Below are 21,489 nucleotides of genomic sequence, written 5' to 3'. Positions count from 1 at the left end.
GGAAATGGGCTCAAGAGCAAGGGCAAACACTGCTGTACCCCGGGCTGTGCATAACAGAGCCACACACTATCAGTAGTGGCTGTCTGTGCAGGCGGGGGGGGGGGGCCCTATCCCCTCTCCCGTCTGCTCCCCCAAGCTCTTGCCTCTGCTTCTGAAAGACGGGATCAACAGGCAACGCTACCGGGCCAAGAGGGGAGGCTCTCTGTGTCCTGTGACAGGGAACAAGAGAGGCTCTGCTGCATGCCAGGGGACACTCCAGGCTCTTGACCTGCTGCAGGTGATGTGAGCTGGCTGAGGTCCAGGCTCACTCCTGCAGGTCCAGAGCCGCCAGACGATAAGCACCGGAGCACCCACACACACACACACACACACACACACACACATCCCTGCCTGCTTTCGGAAATGCATTTCCCCCGAGCAATTAATTAGTTATATTTGGTCTCGAAATGAGAATGAAATGAGAATGAAATGAAAATGAAGCCTAAGAGAGGAACATTATTGTTTTTTGATTTTTATGTTTGGGGCCATACCCGGTGACACTCAGAGATCACTCCTGGCTAAGTGCTCAGAAATTGCTCCTGGCTTGGGGGACCATATGGGGTGCTGGGGGATCAAACCACAGTCATCCCTAGGCTAGCGCCGGCAATGCAGGCACCTTACCACTCCGCACCACTGCTCTGGCCCCATGAGAGGAACATTATAATGCCAACTTTATGAGCCATGTCTTTTCTTCCCTTCATGTATGGTGAACATGTGAGGTGGCCCCTACCCTAGGGAATGATGTCATATGGCATCTTTCTTGTTTCTTGTCACTTGCTCCAGCCCCAGTCATGTTCACCACGAAATTCTTCATCCATATTGGCCCTTCTAGTTCAATTGCTTTTTTCCTCACTGACCTTCCAGTAAACTCTATCCTAGACAAGGGCAAAATCACATTGCACCCACCCAGCAAGCTTCTGTGACTTTTTCACTGTCTCCTGTATCCCTTGGGCACCGGATCACTCCTGCTTCCTCAGTGGTTGGCCTAAGTGCTTTGCTCTCACTATTTTCTTCACACTTTGAGAGAATTCTTTAAGGTGTTGGTGCTCAGTCCTTTCTTGATCCGTCTAGGCAGGTTTCTTCCAGGCTGGTTTTTGAGATTCCTTCCCTGAAAGTCAAGGATGCCTGACAGTCAACAGTTTAATGGTTTGCTGTGAATGAGTCACAAAGTCAGCAGACAACAATTCATTCATTAGGAAATGAGCCTGCTTTATGCCAGGCACTGTGTTGGACCTGACTGGGCTGATGAGGGTAAGTGCTGCCTCTGCTTTCACTGGAAACTCAGGAGATGCAGTTCAGATCCTGGGGAAGGAAGGGAGAGCTGGAGCAGCCGAAGGGGCCCCAGACAGAGGAAGGAGAGTCAGGCACCCTTCCTGCCCCCGCCCCCCCCCCCACTGGCCAGCTTTGTGGTAGACTTGTGGCTTAGCTCCCTTCTAAAGATCTGATAAGAGCCTAGAGGAAGTCCTGGAGGAGATAAACCTCATGCCCTTGTTGACTAGGGTATCAAAAATGACTTCTTCCTTCCTCCAACCGAACTCTGCAGATGGGCAGAGGGAGGCATTGTTGGAGCCTGGCTTTGCCTCTGGAAGAAGCTGGTCAGCCTCCCATGGGCACAAGGTCAGGTCCTTGACCCTTTGGAGCTGGATTTCCTTTCCTAGCCAAGTTTGAACCCAGACTCTAGCTCTTCTAAGCTTTGTGAGCGAGCAGAGAGATGACATACTTCCCTTCTTAGGCTGATTCTGCATTTGTATCTGGAGATTTTAATTTTCACTCCCCAAGGTGTTGAAGCTGGAATGGGACACTGGAATGGGACACACAGCACCTGAGGGGAATCAATGCTACTTTTTTTTTTTTTTTTGGGCCACACCCGGCGGTGCTCAGGGGTTACTCCTGGCTGTCTGCTCAGAAATAGCTCCTGGCAGGCACGAGGGACCATATGGGACACCGGGATTCGAACCAACCACCTTTGGTCCTGGATCGGCTGCTTGCAAGGCAAACGCCACTGTGCTATCTCTTGATTCATCTTCTCTCATGTATCTGAAACAGGGACACAATGATAGTGTAGAGGGCTTGACATGGTTCAGTGGCTGTGAGTGTCGGCCCCTAACTTTGCCTTTCCTGTCTGTGTCCCCTTAGGGTTTTCCTTTATTTGTTTAGAGCTGCTGCCTTTGAACAACATCAGTTCAACATCAAGAAGTGGTCTTGAGGTCAGAGGGATGACTGATGGGCAGAGGATGCCACACAGCACAGACTTGGTACTCGGTGAAGAGAGAAGTTTGCAATCCTTAGATGTGTCTGAGCAGTTCTGCCTGCATGGGGCTGAGAGGGATAGGCCAAGCTCTGGCTAGCCTGAACCTCATGGTGGAACTTCCATCTGCCATCTCTGTTACTTTTGTTTTTGTTTTTGTTTTTGGGTCACACCTAGCAGTGCTTAGGGGTTATTCCTGGCTCTATGCTCAGAAATCACTCCTGGCAAGCTTGGGGGACCATCTGGGATGCTAGGATTCAAACACCATCCTTTTGCATGCAAGGCAAATGCTCTACTCCATGCTATCTCTCTGGCCCCAATCTCTGTTATTATTATTATTTTTTTGTTATTTGGGCCACACCCAGTGACACTGTCTATGTTCTCAGAAATCGCTCCTGGCTTGGAGGACCATATGGGATGCCAGGGGTTTGAACCATGGTCCATCCTAGGTCAGCGTATGCAAGGCAAACACCCTACCACTTGCACCACCACTTTAGCCCATCTCTGTTATTTTTGAAGGAGAGGATGGGGCCTTAGTGATAGAGTACCTGCTTTGCATGAAGAGCACCACAACTCAGTATGTGAGCACAAATGTGTGCAACCTCTAAGCATTGTAATATAGACAAAGCAATGGAAAGGGAAACTGGGAAGGACATGGTGAGTAGCCATTTTATCTCAGACATCAAAGAGAGCAAACAGATGCTGAAAAATCTTGTGGAGTCCTGGACTGCCTCTGAGTGCTCCCTCTTCCATGCTCATTCCTGCTCTGGGGGTATGTTCCTGCCCTCTGTCCTTGACTGGCTGGGAGATGCCTTATAGACAGGTCCTGGGCAGATTTCAGGGCCTGACTTGCAGGCTGGTATCCATCATGGCATCCATATTCTCCAATGTATGTGTGCCTTCTTCTATTAGTGCTATAACCTCAGGAGCTTTTTATCCCTCTTCTGTTCCCATTAGTAAACTGAGAAACAGCAGGTGAAGCCTCAGTGACACAAAGGAATTTGTCTCCATCTGGGCTTGGAGCCTTAGGAGTGAGGCCTGGGTCAGCCAAGTATGGCGGCCACATGCTTCCTCTGGTCAGATCCAGAGCCAGGCTTAACAGTTGTGTCTGGAGCCAGGTCTTGGGGGAGACTTGGAAGAATTCAGAGCAGTGCAAGACCTAAGGTTTTACTGATTTCTGTAGCATCATGGAAAAGTTGGTGATCAGCCGACCCCTAGAGGAGGGAGTAGCAGAGAGGCCCTGTTTGCCAGAAGAATGAGCCTGGGGTGGGAAGAAAAAGATTGAAAAGAGAAATGGAGATAGATGGCAGGAAGTGGGAGGGAAGGCTCACTTGCTGATGGTTGAAATGTCATTTCTTTTAAATCGTTTAACTGGCAATTTCCCCTTGAGATCTTTTCTGGGAGTTGACATCTATTATAGAGTTTTCCTTCTTTTTCTCTCTGTTCCCTCCCTTTTCTTTATCTTTCCCCTTTTTTCTCTATCTCCCTCCTCTCCCTTCCTCCTTCCTTCCTTCCTTCCTTCCTTCCTTCCTTCCTTCCTTCCTTCCTTCCTTCCTTCCTTCCTTCCTTCCTTCCTTCCTTCCTTCCTTCCTTTTTTTTTGATGAAGTCAGGAGTTTTTATTAAAACTTTTAGAAATATTTGAGGTGAGAGAAAGGAAGAAGTACATGATTGAGAGAGAACACAGGCTTCTCCAGAGTGGAAATAAGCTTGCAAAGAACAGAGCCAAGCAAGTGGAATAAGTATTCAATGGATAACACGAATTTGAAAGAAGCCTCTTCTTTCTGCTTTTCTTCTTCTTCTTCTTCACCTACTCTCCTTCATAGTGTATTTCTAACCCCTTCCCACCAGTCATTTTCTGTCTTCCACCAAATCAGCTTCCAGGTTCTTTGGCAGTAGCTATGGGGAGATAGCAATGGTTATGAGCACTTGGAGCTGCTGGGGACATGCAACTCTCCTGCCCAGGTGCTCATAGCAAGGTTTTCAGGGAGGACCAGAGCACCTTGAGTTTTCTTCTAACCAAGGGAGGGAACCTGGGCTACAAGTCCTGCCCTGTTTTTGTCTTTGCACTACCAGCAATCTCAGGGCCCTGCCTTCTTCATGTTTAAGTGATGTTGGTGGGGGATGAGTTTAACTGTCATAAAGAAGGACTCCTTTGATTCATTGTCAAAATGAAATGGTAGATCCTAGCCTACCTGCCAGCTTCTCCCAGCTGCTGGAGACCTCATGTGGAAAATAACCAACGAGCCAAAATTTGCTCCAATGGAGAGTACCCATTTCCTGTGACTGCTACAGGATGCTTGTTGGGTGGGAGGCACTCCTGGGTGGGTCTCCCTCTCCTGGACTGGGACAGTTCTGGCTTTCTCAGGGTACATTCATGAACCCTTCAGAGTTGATCTCTCTAAGCTAGAGCTTAAGAAGTAATTCATGGGGCCGGGCGTGGCGCTAAAGGTAAGGTGCCTGCCTTGCCTGCGCTAGCCTTGGACGGACCGCGGTTCGATCCCCCGGTGTCCCATATGGTCCCCCAAGCCAGGAGCAACTTCTGAGCACATAGCCAGGAGTAACCCCTGAGCGTTACCGGGTGTGGCCCAAAAACCAAAAAAAAAAAAAAAAAGAAGTAATTCATTCAGTTACCTTTTCACCCACTAGACTCACAACCACTCAGTCAAGGATTCTTCCAGGAGAGTTTGTTCTAATCTCCACCAGACCAGTCACAAAGAGGGTGAATAACTTGGGGCTCTGTGCCTGATCACAGACCCACAGACCCAAAGTACTTCTCCATTTGCCCCTGAGTGACTTCAAAGAAAACGAGGCAGAAAATTATCTACCTACAGAAAGTGATAGCCTGGAGTACCTGTGCTCATCTGCTGATTCTTGAAACAGTTTTGAGAGTCTACTGGGGGTCAGTCTTCAGGATCTCCTGATCAGTCAGTCAGTCACAAACCCTTCTGCTTCCATCTGTGAAAGATGGTGTTACATGAGGAACATCCCTCGTGCCTACGTCCCAGAGTGACTTGGGCTATGGAAGCCATGGAAGTCTCTGTAAGTGGGATTTGGAAGAGTTTTTGCCCCAGATATAGCTGGAAAAGAGAGATTTGAAGATTATTTTTTGTTTGGATCATCTGTGTTGGTTTGCCTAGTGCCCATTGGGCAGTCCACTATCCCTATGGGATAGTGAGAGAGTGCAGATGTGTGCAGGGAAGGGATAGCTCATCAGAAATGCTGTAGAAGTGGGGAGAGGCAAGAGAGGCTTCCTGAGTCAGCAGGGTCCATCTCTGTGGATTCCTGAAGCCCCATGCCCTCTAGTCAGCTGGCCAGTCTTTTTTTCACTGACTACAGCCAGAAATTCTCTACAGAGGAGAAAGCATCATACAGCCTTAAAGGGCAGAGCAATGGCAAAATGGGAAGCGTACGTTCTGCAACTTTTTGGTTGAAATCCTGGTTCTGTGTGCTGCTATGTCTGTGACCCTGGGGAATCATGTAACCTTTCTGTGTGTCTGTTTTCTGTCTATTAGATGGACTTCATGGATAAGAGAGATATTACAAAAGTTAAGGTACTTACTTGGTTCAATTCCCAGCACCTCAGATATTTCTTTAAGTCTTTCCAGGAGTGATCCCTGAGCATAGAAAACAGGAGTAGATCTGAGTATGTCCCACCCCCCACTCCAACCCTCTAGGGTTCATAATGGCATCTCTCTTATAGGCTTCTATAAAGTAATATGTATAAAATGATTAGAAAATTTCCTAGAATACAGCAGGTACTTTATAAGAAGTGGATCCATCATTATTAGGAGTCAGGGGTGTGTGTGGGGGTGGGAGTGGGAATCCTTTTATCTGTATTCCCTAGTAAATTGAAGCTTAAAGATCAGAGGGCCTGAAGCCAATAGTGTCAATGGTGCAGTACCCTAATAAAGGGGCAAGGTAAGGTATGTGGAGGCATTTGGCATAGGCAACATCCATATCAGAAAAGTCCCCTACTGTGAATCATGTGTCTTGGAATCCTGCTGTGGGGAAACACCCTGCTCTGGGGTCAGGGAGAACGTTGGGGACAGACTGAACCCTGGGTCCATGCACATAAGATCCAGGTTCAGAGTTGCTGACAGAAGCAGGAATGCAGGGGTCGTCAGGAGCCTCTTCCTGTCCTCTAACCACAAAGGCCCACATCCTTCAGCTCCCAATCACTCCATTCACTAAAAAACTCCCTGATTGCCGCAGGCCCGCCCCCTCCAGAATTCCAGAGCCCTGTGGCTGCCAGAATGCTGTTCTCATGTCCCCTCCCCAACCAGGACTCAGGGAGAGTCCAGGCAGACCTCCTTGCAGCTGGAGGGCTTTTGGGAGCTGCGAGGTACAGATTCAACTCCTGGAATGAATTCCTTTTAAGAATTAGCTGTGCCCAACTCTGTGCTAGAAGCTAGGAGGAAACCAGACCAAATGATCAGGTCCTGACGCAGTCCAAGAAACGCAGAATTTGGCTTCTGCTCAAATGAATTCTGACGATACTATTTTCTAACTTTGAACTAGTTGTTAGAGGCCTGTGAGCCATGATGAAATGGACCATATAATCAGCGTGAATTTGTAATTATTACAAGGTGAGGGGATCAAATTAGAAGTTTTCTGGAAAACTTCCAGACCTTGGAAGTCTCTGCAGAAGTTGCTAATCCTAACTTTGGGTTTGAAACCAGAGAACTGAGAATTATCCAGAATCTGCTACTTTCTCTCACTGGAAAGCCCTGGGAGGGCAACATGGGAAGCACTTAGATGTTTTTTAAAAATATAGATGATATCTTTATTTAAACACCATGATTACAAATATGTTTCTTTTGTTTTTGTCTGTTTGTTGGTTTTCTTTTTTTTTGGTCACACCTGGCAGCGCTCAGGGGTTACTCCTGGCTCTATGCTCAGAAATCGCTCCTGGCAGGCTCAGGGGACCATATGGAATGCCAGGATTTGAACCACTGTCCTTCTGTATGCAAGGCAAATACCTCCATGCTATCTCTCCGACCCTGATTACAAACATGTTTGTGGTTGGGCTTCATTTATAAAAAACAAACAAACAAACAAACAAAAACCTCTCTCCTTCACCAGTGCAACCTTCCCACCACCAATGCCCCCTCATTTCCCTCCTCCCTTACCACCCTGTATTTTAAGCATCTACTCTAGACCTCTGGGAGATCCTCCATGGTCCTGTGAGCCCCTTTCTAGCACCAGGAAGGGTAAGAAATGACAGAGTGTTGAACAGAATTGGGACCCACTCAGATGCAGGCTCTTCAGTGCCTCACCAGAAAAATGCTTGATGAACAAGGAGTCTTCCAGAGGGAGGGCTTTTTCTTTGGTTTTTGGGGGTCACACCTGGCAGTGCTCAGGGGTTACTCCTGGCTCTGTGCTCAGAAATCGCTCCTGGCAGGCTCAGGGGACCACATGGGATGCCGGAATTCGAACCACCGTCTTTCTGCATGCAAGGCAAAGGCCCTATCTCCATGTTATCTCCCCTGCCCAAGAGAGGGCTTTTTCTCAAGTCACTTCCTGTGTGAGTCTTGACAAAGCTTGTAGTTGCTCTGATAGAAATGAATGCAATGCTTCTCACAGCAAAGGTGGAAGGGATGACTAAAGTCAAAGCAGCATGCTGGAGAGATAGTACAGGGGTGAATGCGCTAGCCTTGCATGTATGTGGACAACCTTGGTTTGATCCTCAGCACCACATATAGTCTCCTGAGTCCCTCCAGGAGTAATCCCTGAACACAGAACCAGGAGAAAACTCTGAGCATAGCTGGAAAAGACCAAACAACCTTCAAAGCCAGCATGGAGTATGGGGTCACTCCAACTGGCCCCTATGGAAGTGCTTCCAGTCAGACCTCCTAGGTGGACAAGACCTACCTGACTACTTGATTCTCTACATCCCTCCTCTCCATCCCCTATCCAGAAGCAACCTCAACCCCCAAGCTGGGTTTGCGTGTTTCCCATTTCTTATTAGTAAGGGAAAAATGCTTTTAGTTCTCTCAGCCTTGTAAATGGGACTGTGACATTTCAAGTCTAGTTTTCTTTCTGATCCTAGAGGATCTACTTGGTTTCTTTAATCTCCAGGTTAAACTGTATCCAAATTTCAACATCAAAGAATGGCAGGTTCTCAAATCTGTTCAAACAGTGGACTTAGAAGCCAGAGCCTTTTTTTTTTTTAAGATTCAAAGAGATTTAAAACAAGTAAGATGTGCAATTTCAAATTACCTTTACTTAAGTTGCAGAAACAGATGCTTGATACTTGGTACTCAGGAAGACAAGTAGTCAAGGCTCAAGATGAAAGGCCGAAGAGGAACCAAGTTCTGGCGAGGCCAGGGAGAAAAAGGAAGCTCTTCTTCTACTGTTGGTGGGAAGGACAAAAGTGCAGACTCTATGGAAAATTGTACAAGATTCTAAGAAAAATGAAATATGGGGCCGGAGAGATAGCATGGAGGTAAGGCGTTTGCCTTTCATGCAGGAGGTCATCGGTTCGAATCCCGGCGCCCCATATGGTCCCCTGTGCCTGCCAGGAGCAATTTCTGAGCCTGGAGCCAGGAATAACCCCTGAGCACTGCCAGGTGTGACCCAAAAACCAAAAAAAAAAAAAAAAAAAAAAGAAAAATGAAATATGGAATTCTTACATGATTCAGTGATTCCACTTCTGGGGATTGAGACAACATGAAAGCATTCCTTTGAAAAGATATCTGCCTTCCTGTATTCATTGCAACCTTATTGAGAACTGCCAAGAGGGGAAAACAACCTAAGTGTCCAGGGAGAGATCAGAGGATGGAGAAGATGCACGCCTTAGCCACCATAACTGCTCTCTGCCAAATGCAGGCCTCAGGAGCTGGGCACATGCACATGTTTCAAGGGTTGGTAGAGTTGAACTTACAATAGGGATGGGCCCCCAGAGTCTATGAGGTACAGAGCAAGGTGAGCCTTGAATATAGTGCTACGGCTTATGAAGAGCATGGTTGAGGAGTGGCACTGCAGCACCAGTGAGACAGACATTGGAGGACAGTTATCAATGCCTCTCCAAAGTGTTGAAGCTCCAAGGTTGAAGTGGAGTGCAGCAACACCAGCTCTGTGGCAAAAGATTCTAGGTGGAGAACAGTTCTTTATCTTCCCTCCTTGGGGGGAGGGCACCAATGGTGCTCACTGAAGTGCACTATCAGCTATAACTATATTCAGGGATCACTATTAATGGAGCTCAAGGGACCATATGTGGTGCCAGAAATCAATCCCAGGTTAACTGTGTGCAAAGAAACTGTCCTTCCTTCCTTCCTTCCTTCCTTCCTTCCTTCCTTCCTTCCTTCCTTCCTTCCTTTTTTCCTTCCTCCCTTCCTTCCTCCCTTTTCTTCCTTCCTCCCTTTTTTCCTCCCTTCCTCCCTTCCTCCCTTCCTTCCTCCCTCCCTCCCTTCCTCCCTCCCTTCCTTCCTCCCTTCCTTCCTCCCTCCCTTTTCTTCCTTCCTTCCTTCCTTCCTTCCTTCCTTCCTTCCTTCCTTCCTTCCTTCCTTCCTTCCTTCCTTCCTTCCTTCCTTCCTTCCTTCCTTCCTTCCTTCCTTCCTTCCTTCCTTCCTCCCTTCCTCCCTTCCTTCCTCCTTTCACTTCCTTCCTTCCTCTGCAGCCCTGTCTCTGCCACTCTCTTTCCCAGTCCAGGTCCAGGATAAAATCCTGATATGTGATATGGAGAGGATGTGAGAGTGACATGCAGAGAGGGTGAAGGCTAGGGAAGGACAGAAAGAACAATCCAAGTTCCTTCTGCTCTTGCAACTCAGAGTACTCATGGTACTATGTGGAACCTAGTCTCTGCCATCTTGGTCCTTAATCCTCCTCCAGTAGATTTCTCTTTTCCCTTGAGTCTAGCCCTGCCATCCCTCACCTTCCCTCCTCCCAACAATGACTTAATCCTTAGTTTAGACAAATCACTATTTCTGTTCTGAACATAACATCTCTGGTACAACTTGCTCCCTATGACCCTCAGTTGGAGGAACCCCTTTCCACCACCCAGCAGGGGAGGTTAGGACTCCTAATAGAGTTTGGGTGGGCTCTATACACCCCCATGCAGGCCTTCAAATTCCTTTGAGGGTTAAGCCCTATCTGCTAGTTCTCTCGGATTGCTCCTGTCTCTGTTCTTAGAAGCTCTTCTATGGCACCAGGGGTCCAATTTGGGTCAATCTCATGCAAGTTAAGCACCTTCTCCACAATACTATGGCTTTGATTCTGCCTCCAAACTCTTGATGGGCTGAGAGAATGCTGATGTGAGTTCAGATTTCATTTTCTGCTCCCAGGAGCCCTCTCCTCCCTGCCTCCATACTCACACATGCCACTTCTTCTCTCTTTGCAGAATGTATTTACTGAGGTATCATTGATGCAGAAAATACTTTCTGTATTTGTTTTGAGGCTTGAGTGCACATGTAAAACCTTAGAACCATTTCCACCAGACAATGTAGCAGATGTACCCATCAACTCTGTGTCCCTTCAAGTTTAGTGCTGTTGTTTTTGTGGCGAGGTTTCAAATGAACAGGTACTACAGCCTGGCCTCACAGAACATTCCTACTCCCACTAAACACCATCAACAAAACAACTAGGCCACTGTCTATGATATTATTCAGGCATAGAGAAGTCGTGAACATCTACAGTGTTTAGAGTTGCATCCATGCAACTCTAGCCTGCTCCATCACAGCTTTGCTAAGTAAATTCAGTTCCTGGATCCCCACCTTTTGGGGAGGCAGCCCTCTGCCCCTCTCTCCCAACTCACTCCCTTAGGAAATCTTGTCAAATGTTATCCCCAACTCAGACGCCCTTCCCTAGCATTGTCCTTGGAAATGTCACCTCAGACCTAGTGCCTGCCTCCCATTCCTGACTAGTCCTGGATAGCCAGAGGGACTGCAGGGCTGCTTGACTCATGGACTGATGTTTTTAGGCTACTTGTCATGTGCCACTGCATTCAGAAAGAGAAGGTGGGTGGCAGGGCCGGCTGGACACACCCCCTTGAAGAGGAGGAGCCCTCCTCCCCTCTCTTGCACTGTCTTGCTGTGAAGGATGTGAAAGGTAAGTCTGATCTCTCTTCCTATCAACAATGATTTTTTACTAGTAGTTGCCCCCTGTGAGTGAGTCACCAGAAACAGGCATCCCCCAAGAGAGGAACCACCCCAGCCCCAATAAAGGAAACACTGACAGAATCCTCTTTCTATAGTTGCCATAGGCCTATAGCTGGCTTGGTGCACTTGCAGGAAAAGGGGCTCAGGACAGGTTCTTTGAGCCCCTCCAAACTGGGAGGGTCTCATAGCTCTTTCGTTCTAGCTTCCTGTACTTGGTCTTGCTGTCTCACCTTCCACTGTCCTCAGCAGAGTCTGGCACATTGTCACTTGTTCACAGCCTAAAATGCATCCCAAATACCTTTATGTGACTTTACCTCCTCTGGTCCCTCAGTTCCCTCTGGTCTTCTGCTCTACTCCTGAAAGTGACTTAAGACACATGAGTTGCTTGTGCTGCATCTTTTTTCTAGCACCTAGACTGGGATCTTTTCCCTCTCTAGATACATCTACATTTTATTTTTTTAAATTTTAATTTGATTTAAGTTTTGTTTGTTTGCTCCTGGCAGTGTTTAGGGATATTTACAGCTTGATCTTTGGAGGTTACTTCCAAAGTAGTTAGGACCATGTGGTACTAGGGATGGAGCCTGGACCTTCTGCATGCAGAACAGGACCCTCATAGTCCATGAGGTCTATGCTCAGCTGAACCCCCTTTTTTATTTTAAAGTGAGGAGCTAGTGGAAATGCCAGGATTTAACCCAGGGCCTCACATATCTGAGTCATGTGTTCTGCTCTGATCTAGGTACCTGCTCGTAAAACCTTATTTCCACGCTAACTTATTAATCAATTCAAAAGGAAACATGTTTTGCAAATGCTAAGGGCCAAGAGCTGATGTTCTTATCTCTAACAGCTAACTGAGGCCAGCACTCACTAAGTCAGGCTTGTGGGAGGTTCAGAAATATCAGCAGGTGCTTGTGACGGAGCAAGATTAGGGAACACCATGAGGACCCCCTTCCTCAGCTTTGTTAATCTCATAGAGGGGCTGCTGTGGGAGTGGTGACTGGTTTCTAGAGGAGTGGGTAGGAGTTAGGAAGGTAAGAAAAACAGGAAGGAGTGTGCAGCAAAGATATCTGGACCAGATGAAACCAAAAGTAGAAAATCTCAAAGCAAGGTGACCATGTACTCGAGGAACTAAAAGTTGGGCATTTAGCATAGAGTAGTCAGGGTGCAGGGCTAAGGTGTGAGAAAAAAACAGTAGTACTGAATAGTTTGGCACTTTGTCCTGAGAGATGTTAGAAGAACTGTTTGAGGCATTTCCTGGGACTCCCGGGTGCTCCTCTAAACTCGCCAGACATCCCCCCTAAGGTCTCCCACACCCACAAACTGCTGGCCAGTGTTTGAAAACAGCTCCTGAAGCTAGACTTCCAACTACCAGGATCGGGAACCTTCCCCCTACCCCAGCAAGCTTCCAGTCAGCTCCCAAACAAAAGGACAATTCTCCCAGTCTGCCTGGCTCAGCCCTGAAAAATCTATAGCCACTGCTCCTGCTGATTCATTCTATGTGGCCCCTTTCTTCCACCTCCCTCACTATGGACTGTTGCTTGCTACCAGACTCAGCTCCGGAGAGACCCTCAGCTTGAGGACACTACATATTCTCTGACTTAACCATTCCTCAGATTCCACAAGATCATGGTGTGGGTTGGAACTGTGCCCTGGATTTTATCCCTTCAGACTATCTCAAAAGACTTAAAGGGATATCTATATTTCCTTAGAATATTTCTGAATAATTATAATTTCCTGAATAATTATAACATAAATATAATTATATTAATTAATTAAAACAACTCAAATAATTAAAACTAATTAATTAAATATAATTGTAATTATAATAGTTATAATATTTCCTGAATAATTATAATTCTTAGTGTTTATTTCCATATGTAGAGGTTGCTTTTCCCTTCCTTTTATTTGGATCACCATAGTAGGAAATTCTAGTAGATAAGTCTTTCTTAGGATCTGATTTCAGGTTAGAACCATGTTATAGAGATTGTTTGGCTTGTTATTTTTTCATCCCCATATGCACCAGTAGTATCATGTGGCATTGTTCCTTTTCACATAGGCACACTAGAATGGGAAAATCTTACGCATAGAAAGAAGTTCTTATCTAATAGGGATAGGAACCCATAAAAGTTATAATGCAGGGTTGCCTTTCACCCTGAACATTTGTCATGGGGACTCACCTTAAGCCTCAGTTTCTCAGACATCCACCATTTAATCTCAAACCTTGGATTCCATCCTTGGAACCAGCATGGTCTTCTGCACTAGCACCAGGAATCAAACTCTCCCCTGGCACCTACTTGCTCCAAAATAGGTCATATGACACCCTGGCAATGAGGAAACAACAACTTGCTTTAAGGGTAGGATTTTATGCCTCGCCACTTAATGGTGAGATGAAATAAAAGACGCTCCTTGATACCCTGGCTTCGACAAGATCTCTATAGAAGCCTGACTGGCACAACGAAGAGTAGAACTTTTCCTGGGATCATGAAGAAAGAGCCTGGTGTTCAACCAAGGACTTAGAGGACTGACCTGTAGTCAATCTTATGACAGTATGCTGCATGGGTAGACACTCTGTCTTTTTAGGCCAAGGTATTTCCTTTCTAATTTCCTCAATGTTTGCTGTAAACCTTCCACACACACCCTTTAAAATGTTTTTTTAATTTATATCTTTTAGATATGGGCTCCTATCTTTTTCATAGAATCTTGGGACATGAAAAATGTTGTTTTTTCAGTTCATCAGAGTTAAGAAGTGGTAACTAAAACTGCTCAAAATGTAGAAAATATAAAAAAAGAAAAGGAAAAAAAAAGAAAAACTTTGTGTTATCTCATATTTCTATGTCTTTCTACAAATTGAGAAAAGAAAAAAAAGTGGATGGGGCCTAGGGGCCAACTGGTCTCAGGTGCATTGGGTGGGGAAAAAGGGGTTAGAATAGAATAATAAAATCTGGAGACCAAAACTATAACAATTTAAATGTAAAATGGACCTGTAACACTGGTAGACCAGGGGGCTAAGGGCGGAGGTATGGGATGAATGCTGGGACTTGTAACTCACAATGGTCTCAATAAAAAAAAAAAGAAAAAAGAAAAAAAAGAGCTATTAAAGCTGTTAAAAGCCTATAGAAGGATTGTAGCAGAAGTCCACCCAGGGCTGATTTGGGTGGGCAATAAGCTAGCTTGCCTCTCAAAAAATTCAGTGACTCTGGGCCAACCATTAACCAGAGGTGGGGGGGGTGGATATGCCCTAGACCCATTAGAAATAAGGGAATTTGGCTCTTCAATATCATGTTCTCCCTTGAACTTATCTCCTTTGCTTGTCTATTTATTTGCTTGTTTATTTCTGGAGAAGTCTAAATATATTTCCCCTTTCTCTTCTCATATCTTTCTAAGCAAGTTTCTTTCAATAAAATCTCCCTTGCTTCACTAAAACAAACAAACAAAGACATATAGGAATTTATTGAAACTAGTAGGAGGGGCCTAAAGTTAGTGCTGGTGAGGGAACCAAGCAGAGAAAAAGGTCCAGGGCTTTTTACAGCTTCTAGCACATGGTGACTGTAGAAATGGAGGGAGGAGAGGAGAGCAGGACTCTGGGTGGGGGTGATGAAGGGTAGAAGGATGACTATCAGACATGATCAGTTTGATTTCATTTAGGGGTCATTAGAGAGAAAAGAAATATTATAAAGGGGCATGAATGGAATTTGCAGTGAATGGGGCTGGGCATGAGGAAGGAGGAAGATTTAAAGTTACTCCTAACTGCCCAGTGTAAAGATGATCTAAATCAACATGTCTCAGCCAGGAACCATATGGCCCCCTATAGCCTCTAAATATTCCAAAGGGGCCACAGATTAAAATCACATAAATGGAGGACCACAGCATGAGGTTTAGGGATCCAACCGTAGGACAGTGAGAATAGGAAGGAAAAAGTTGAGAAACACTGGCTTCACCCATAGGCTGGGAAGAAGAGCAAGTGTCTGGGGGAAAGGGAAAGAAGTGGGTTTAGTTTGAGACACACTGAGTCACTAGTTATACCTCAGGTGGGATATCCAGTGGATCAGAGGTATTGGGGTCTATGGGGAACCTCAAGGTGTCTGTGGGCAGCTTCCCCCCCCCCTACCTGCACCCTGCTCCCCCAGTAGTCCCTTGCACAACCTCATTTCTTATCCTAAGATCTTTGCAGATTCCTGACTGAGCCGTCTCCCCTCACACATCCTCATACCAGTGCACCCCAGTAACTCTGGGAATCTCTCTTCACTCCCTCCCACTCTCTCCCCCATCATATAGCTGTTTCTGTGTTTTCCTGTCTGCCTATGCCTTGGAATTTCACTACCCTGGAGCAGGGAGGGGTTCTGCTGTCTGCTTTCCCTATTACTTACCATGTTACTTTTGGGCTCAGAGTAGTAGAAGGGAGCTGCCATAATATTGGGAATAGTAGCTTGAACAGGGAAGAGGATTCCTGGTGGAAGGAAGAGGAAGGCCACAGCGGATCTTGAATAGATGTTTCATTTTGGGGGGGAGCACATCTGACAGTGCTAAGGGACTACTCCTATTTTGGTGTGGGAGGTAGGGGTGTCAACCCTAGCCATACTTGAGGGCTCTTGTGGAGCAGAGATTCGTCTAGGTCCCCAGCATTCAGAGGGGGCCACACTTAGTTCATCCAGCTTTCTTAGACCCTGTATTTAATTTGGTGGTGAAGAGGGATCATAAATTATTGGCCAGTGGGGCCTGTATTTCAATGTGACGCCCAAGTCTGTGATGCTGTTTAGGTCCTGAGTAAGCTGAAACACCCTGGGGGTGCTCAGGGATTTCTGGTGATATTTGGAGGGTAACTTGATATTTGGAGTTGAACCCTGATTGTGTGCATACTAAGAATGCATCCTATTGTTTGTTCTATCTCAAAGCTCTTGTGCTATTGTCATTTTTTGGGGGGGGAGGGGTTTTGGGCCACACCTGGTGACTCTCAGGGATTACTCCTGGCTATGCACTCAGAAATTGCTACTGTCTTGGGTGACCATGTGGAACACCAGAGGATTGAACCATACTCCGTCCTAGATTAGCGTGTTTAAGGCAAATGCCCTACTGCTTGCAACACCACTCTGGCCCCTATTGTCATTTTTATTATGGCCATCACTAGCAGTGTTTGCGGGGCCCTGGGGGCCAATCCGGGTGATACTCTGGTTGTAGCTGTGAAACTAACAGTTCCATGCTTGAGCTCTCCAGTGACTGGGGTCCACACAGTACTAGGAACAGAATTTAGGACCTTGCCTGTCATGGGCATTGTCATGGCTGCCATCTTGCTAACCGCAGAGTTTGTATATTTTCAAGGGACTATGCAGAACATCTGAGTGAGGTCTAGTCTGAAGAAATACCCTAAATAGTTTCTGACAAGTGAGAGAATGAGGCCTGGAAAACCTAGGGAGAAGGGAGGGAGTGAAGAAGAGGAGCCTGAGAGGAACAAAGTGATAGGTAGCTGCAGGGAAGCGTTGAGAGAATAAGAAGTACTGGAAGATGACCATAGCCCCCACAGTTTCTCTAGTTCCACTTTGGCCATAAACTCTCTTTACAGAGAAATCTTGTGAAAGCATAAAGTAGGTCATATTACTCTCCTACTCAAAACCAAGATTTAGAATGAAAATCCAACTCCCAACAAAAATAAGGTCCTCCAGGCCCTGGCCCCGCCTACTCCTCAGACTTCACCCTCAAACTGGCTCTGCTCACTACATTCTGGCTCCAGGAGCTGCTCCAGGAGACAAGCACTGCCAGACCTCTATGCATGGCTGCCCTCAGCACTCTTTGGTCCTCCCTTCCTGCCCATCTGTAGTTCTCTCTCCTCAAGTCAGCTCCTACTAAGCATCCTATGAACAAATTCTTTGTCCTTTCCTCTGGCCTTGCTTTCTTCTTCCACATAGTAGAAAATAATATTTCTTTGATGCTAATATTTACTCACTTTTTTTACACTCAAGTGTAAGCTCCAGAGGACTGAGGTTCCTCTGGGCTGTGTTCACTGTTGGGTTCTTTGCTCATGGGACAGAGCCAGCAAGGTGGGTGCCGGTGGGGCAGGTGGGGCAGGTGTTGAAATCCCAAGATAAAGGAATTCTGTGGAATACTTGCCCTGGGCTGCATATCTGCTCTGCACAAACCAGCTCTGCAGAGGAGAAGCCTTCTGCCTGAGACAGACAAGCCTAGACTGGGAACACTGGGCCCTCCCACGACAGAGCAATCAGGGAGCGCAGAGCCCTGGATGGCAAGCTCTTCCCTGCCAATACTCTTTGACAATGGAAGGCTCCTAGCACCCTCCTATGCTTACTCCAGATTCAGGCGAGGAAGGGCGAGGTTGACTGAAGAGGGGAGAAAGTGCCAGCCATGACTGTATAGAAGAAGGAGCTCGGAGGAGCTTGAAGGGGCATGACAGGAGGGTGAGAAGGGGTGGAGTACAACCAAAATTCTACTCCCAGAACCTGAGATGTCAAGAACTTGCTTCTATTTTCCAGAATTGAATTGAAACTTGCCTCAGGAGGACAAGACCCTATGAAGAAAAATCAAGTTCGCTATGGCCTTTAAGCTCCTCTCATCTCATCCTTCCACCTCCCTCACTGCTGGGAATTCCCCACTTCCTGCTCAGAACTGGGGAGGACAGAAGGGATTTTCCTCAGACCTCAAATCTGGGATTCTGTCCAGCTTCCATCATAACTGTTTCTTCACTGTGCCCCCCCAAAACCTGAACACACATACCACTTGTGGGGTGATGGTGGCAAAGGAGAAGAGGATCCTAGGGGTGCATCTCAGTTTTTTTAGTGAGTCACTAAGGACTCAGTCCCCATTGTTCCTATCCCTGCCTCTACTTGTCAAAGGGATCCTTCTTTGCAGAAAATATGGAGACAGGTGCTGTTGAGTGAGGGTCAGTCATCAACCTTTCCAGTTGGGGTGAGCCGTGACCCATAGAGTCAGCAACCACATAAGTCAAGCTTCTCTGCTTCTGAGACATGGCCCAGCCCGATGGCATCTTCACAGATCTCCAGAGTCCCCACTGCTTCCGAACAGCTTCTGAACTCAGTTCAGCAAATATTGACCCTGGGAAGCACAGTCCAAGGCGGCGGAAGGAAGGACCAGGAAAGAGGGAAGAGAAAACAAAATCCACGCCTCTCTTCATTCTCCTCATTCTGGGAGCCTGTGGTCATCCTTACAAACTCACAGAAGGTTGCTCAGGAGATTTGTCAATGCTGAGTGAAAACAAGTGTGGGGACTCAGATTAATGAAACAGTTTTCTGAACTCAAGGAACTCGGGGTTCTCACTGAGGAGACAGACAAACCGGTCATTCCACCCAAGAGTGGAATCTCCTGCCTTTTTTTTTTTTTTAATGTGATTGCTACCTGGGCATACAGGGCTTAACCCTCGCTTTGTACTATGCATTGTAAGCGATTAAACCAGGTTCATCCACAAGCAGGGCAAGTGCTTAATTCCTGCTAAAGCAGGAAGTGAAGCATCAATCTTGACTGACAGGACATAACCCTTTTTCCAGTGATTATGGACCATCTGTAACACCTTTTCCTGCATCCCTCCCCTTATATCCCTAGAGGTGTCTTGAAGGTCAGGATCAATGTTTTCTGTTTCCCTAAAGTCTCACATAAGGAAATGTCCTGTGAATGGCTTCTATAAGGCATGTCTCCAGGATGATCACAGACTGGCACTTTCCAGCTTGGTGAACTCTGAACTGACAGGATCAGTTAAGACACTCAGAGAATGTGATCACAGCTAACCCCTGCAGTGGTCCTCAAACTATGGCCCGCGGGCCACATATTGTATTTGTATCTGTTTTGTTTCTTCATTGCAAAATAAGATATATGCAGTGTGCATAAGAATTCGTTCATAAGTTTTGTTTTTACTATAGTCAGACCCTCCAATGGTCTGAGGGACAGTGAACTGGCCCCCTGTTTAAAAAGTTTGAGGACCCCTGCATAGGATGCAGTTGGAAGAGAGAAACAGAGACTTGGAGTCAGTCAAAACCTCGTCACAGTTATCTTCAAATCACCCAGAGAAGATGGCAACTTCCTTTCCTTCCTTCCTTCTTTCCTTCCTTCCTTCTTTCCTTCCTTCCTTCTTTTCTCTCTCTCCTTTCCTCTCTCTCCTTCCTTCTTTTCTCTCTCTCCTTTTCCTCTCTCTCCTTCCTTCCTCCTCTCTCTCCTTCCTTTCTTTCTCCTTCCTTCTTTTCTCCTTCCTTCCTTCCTTCCTTCCTTCCTTCCTTCCTTCCTTCTTTCCTTCTTTCTTTCTTTCTTTCTTTCTTTCTTTCTTTCTTTCTTTCTTTCTTTCTTTCTTTCTTTCTTTCTTTCTTTCTTTCTTTCTTTCTTTCTTTCTTTCTTTCTTTCTTTCTTTCTTTCTTTCTTTCTTTCTTTCTTTCTTTCTTTTCCTTGCCCTTCCTTTCTTCCTTCCCTTTTTAATTCCTTTTTTTCAGCCACACCCATTTGATGCTCAGGGGTTACTCCTGACTAAGTGCTCAGAAATTGCCCCTGGCTTGGGGGGATCATATGGGACCCCGGGGGATCGAACTGTGGTCCTTCCTTGGCTAGTGATCGCAAGGCAGACACCTTACCTCTAGCGCCACCTCACCGGCCCCACCCTTCTTTTTTTAATCTTTATTTAAACACCGTGATTACAAATACGATTGTAGTTGTATGATTTCAGTCATGTAAAGAACACCCCCCTTCACCAGTGCAACATTCCCACCACCAATGTCCCAAATCTTCCTCCTCCCCCACCCCACCCACACCTGTACTCGAGACAGGCTTTCTACTTCCCTCATTCATTCACATTGTTAGGATAGTTCTCAATGTAGTTATTTCTCTAACAGCGCTCATCGCTCTTTGTGATAAGCTTCCCTTTCTTCTTTCTCTTTCTTTCTCTCTCTCTTTCTTTCTCTTTCTCTCTCTCTCTTTCTTTTTCTCTTTCTCTTTTTCTTTTTCTTTCTTCTTTCTTTTTTCTCTTCTTTCTCTTTCTCTTTCTCTCTTTCTTTTTCTCTCTTTCTTTCTTTCTTTCTTTCTTTCTTTCTTTCTTTCTTTCTTTCTTTCTTTCTTTCTTTCTTTCTTTCTTTCTTCCTTCCTTCCTTCCTTCCTTCCTTCCTTCCTTCCTTCCTTCCTTCCTTCCTTCCTTCCTTCCTTCCTTTCTTTCTTTCTTTCTTTCTTTCTTTCTTTCTTTCTTTCTTTCGTCTTTCATTCTTTCTATCTTTTTTATTTTCAATACACACAGCTGGGCTCAGGGCTTACTCCAAGGTCTGCACTCAGGGATCACTTTCAGTACGGCTCAGGGGACATTATACAGGGTGCCAGGGATCAAACTCAACTCAGCCACATATAGGACAAGTGCTTTACTTGCTGTACTATCTCTCTGGGAGCTGTACTATCTCTCTACTTTCATGCTGTAGACACAGATGCCCTGAGAAAGTCTGAGATCAGAAGTCACATAAACAAGGTTGTTTATTGAAGATTCTGGTGACAGCCAGATGAGGGTTAAAGGGTTATATTGGGGGACTGAATTATGAAAGGAGTAACTGCTCCCTGGTTTTGGCCCCCTAGAGACCATGATAAATGTTGGAGTGGGGCAGGTATTGGAGAAATCATTTAGGAAGCAATTGCATCGTCAGGAGATGGAAGACAATGCTATGAAGCAGAGCAGGGCAGTGGGATAAGAAACAGGGAGGGGACTCAGTGTCAAATAGGAGGCAGGGAGTGAAGTAGAAATCTTAGTCAAAGAGACTTAAAGGACCTAGAGAAAGCCCTCAGGGAGGAAGAATGAAGTTGTGGTTATGGTCATTGAGAACTCATCTCTTTGGTTTCTGGTTGAACAATAACAAGAGACTCAAGATTTTTTCAGTTCCACTAAAAATTGGGGTTCAGTCTGGGGCTTAAAAAAAACTTACCACTCAAAGAGTTCTCAGAATCTCTTTCTTTAGTGGACAATTTCCTCAATCTTCCCCAGTCTCCCATTTTCCCACCCACTGCCCAGGCAGCCCACACACAGCCTAACAACAGGGCGGCATTGCTGACGAGATGAACCATGTGAAGGCTCTGCTGTCACTGTGGGGACTTCAGTGTTTACAGCTTTGGGGATATCTCTCTCTGATCAT

General features: G+C 46.1%; 1 protein-coding gene across 1 annotated transcript in view; it reads right to left on the bottom strand.

The window, feature by feature from the left end:
- Window positions 1–21,489, bottom strand: part of LOC125997363 (glutathione S-transferase Mu 2-like) — a 436,713-nt gene that overhangs the window by 260,688 nt on the left and 154,536 nt on the right. The gene's annotated exons all lie outside the window — the stretch shown is intronic.

The sequence above is a fragment of the Suncus etruscus genome, chromosome 19 (genome assembly GCF_024139225.1).
Source record: "Suncus etruscus isolate mSunEtr1 chromosome 19, mSunEtr1.pri.cur, whole genome shotgun sequence".
NCBI classification, from domain to species: domain Eukaryota; kingdom Metazoa; phylum Chordata; class Mammalia; order Eulipotyphla; family Soricidae; genus Suncus; species Suncus etruscus.
The sequence above is the reverse complement of the archived record's forward strand: the minus strand, read 5'-3'. Positions and strand labels throughout refer to the sequence as shown.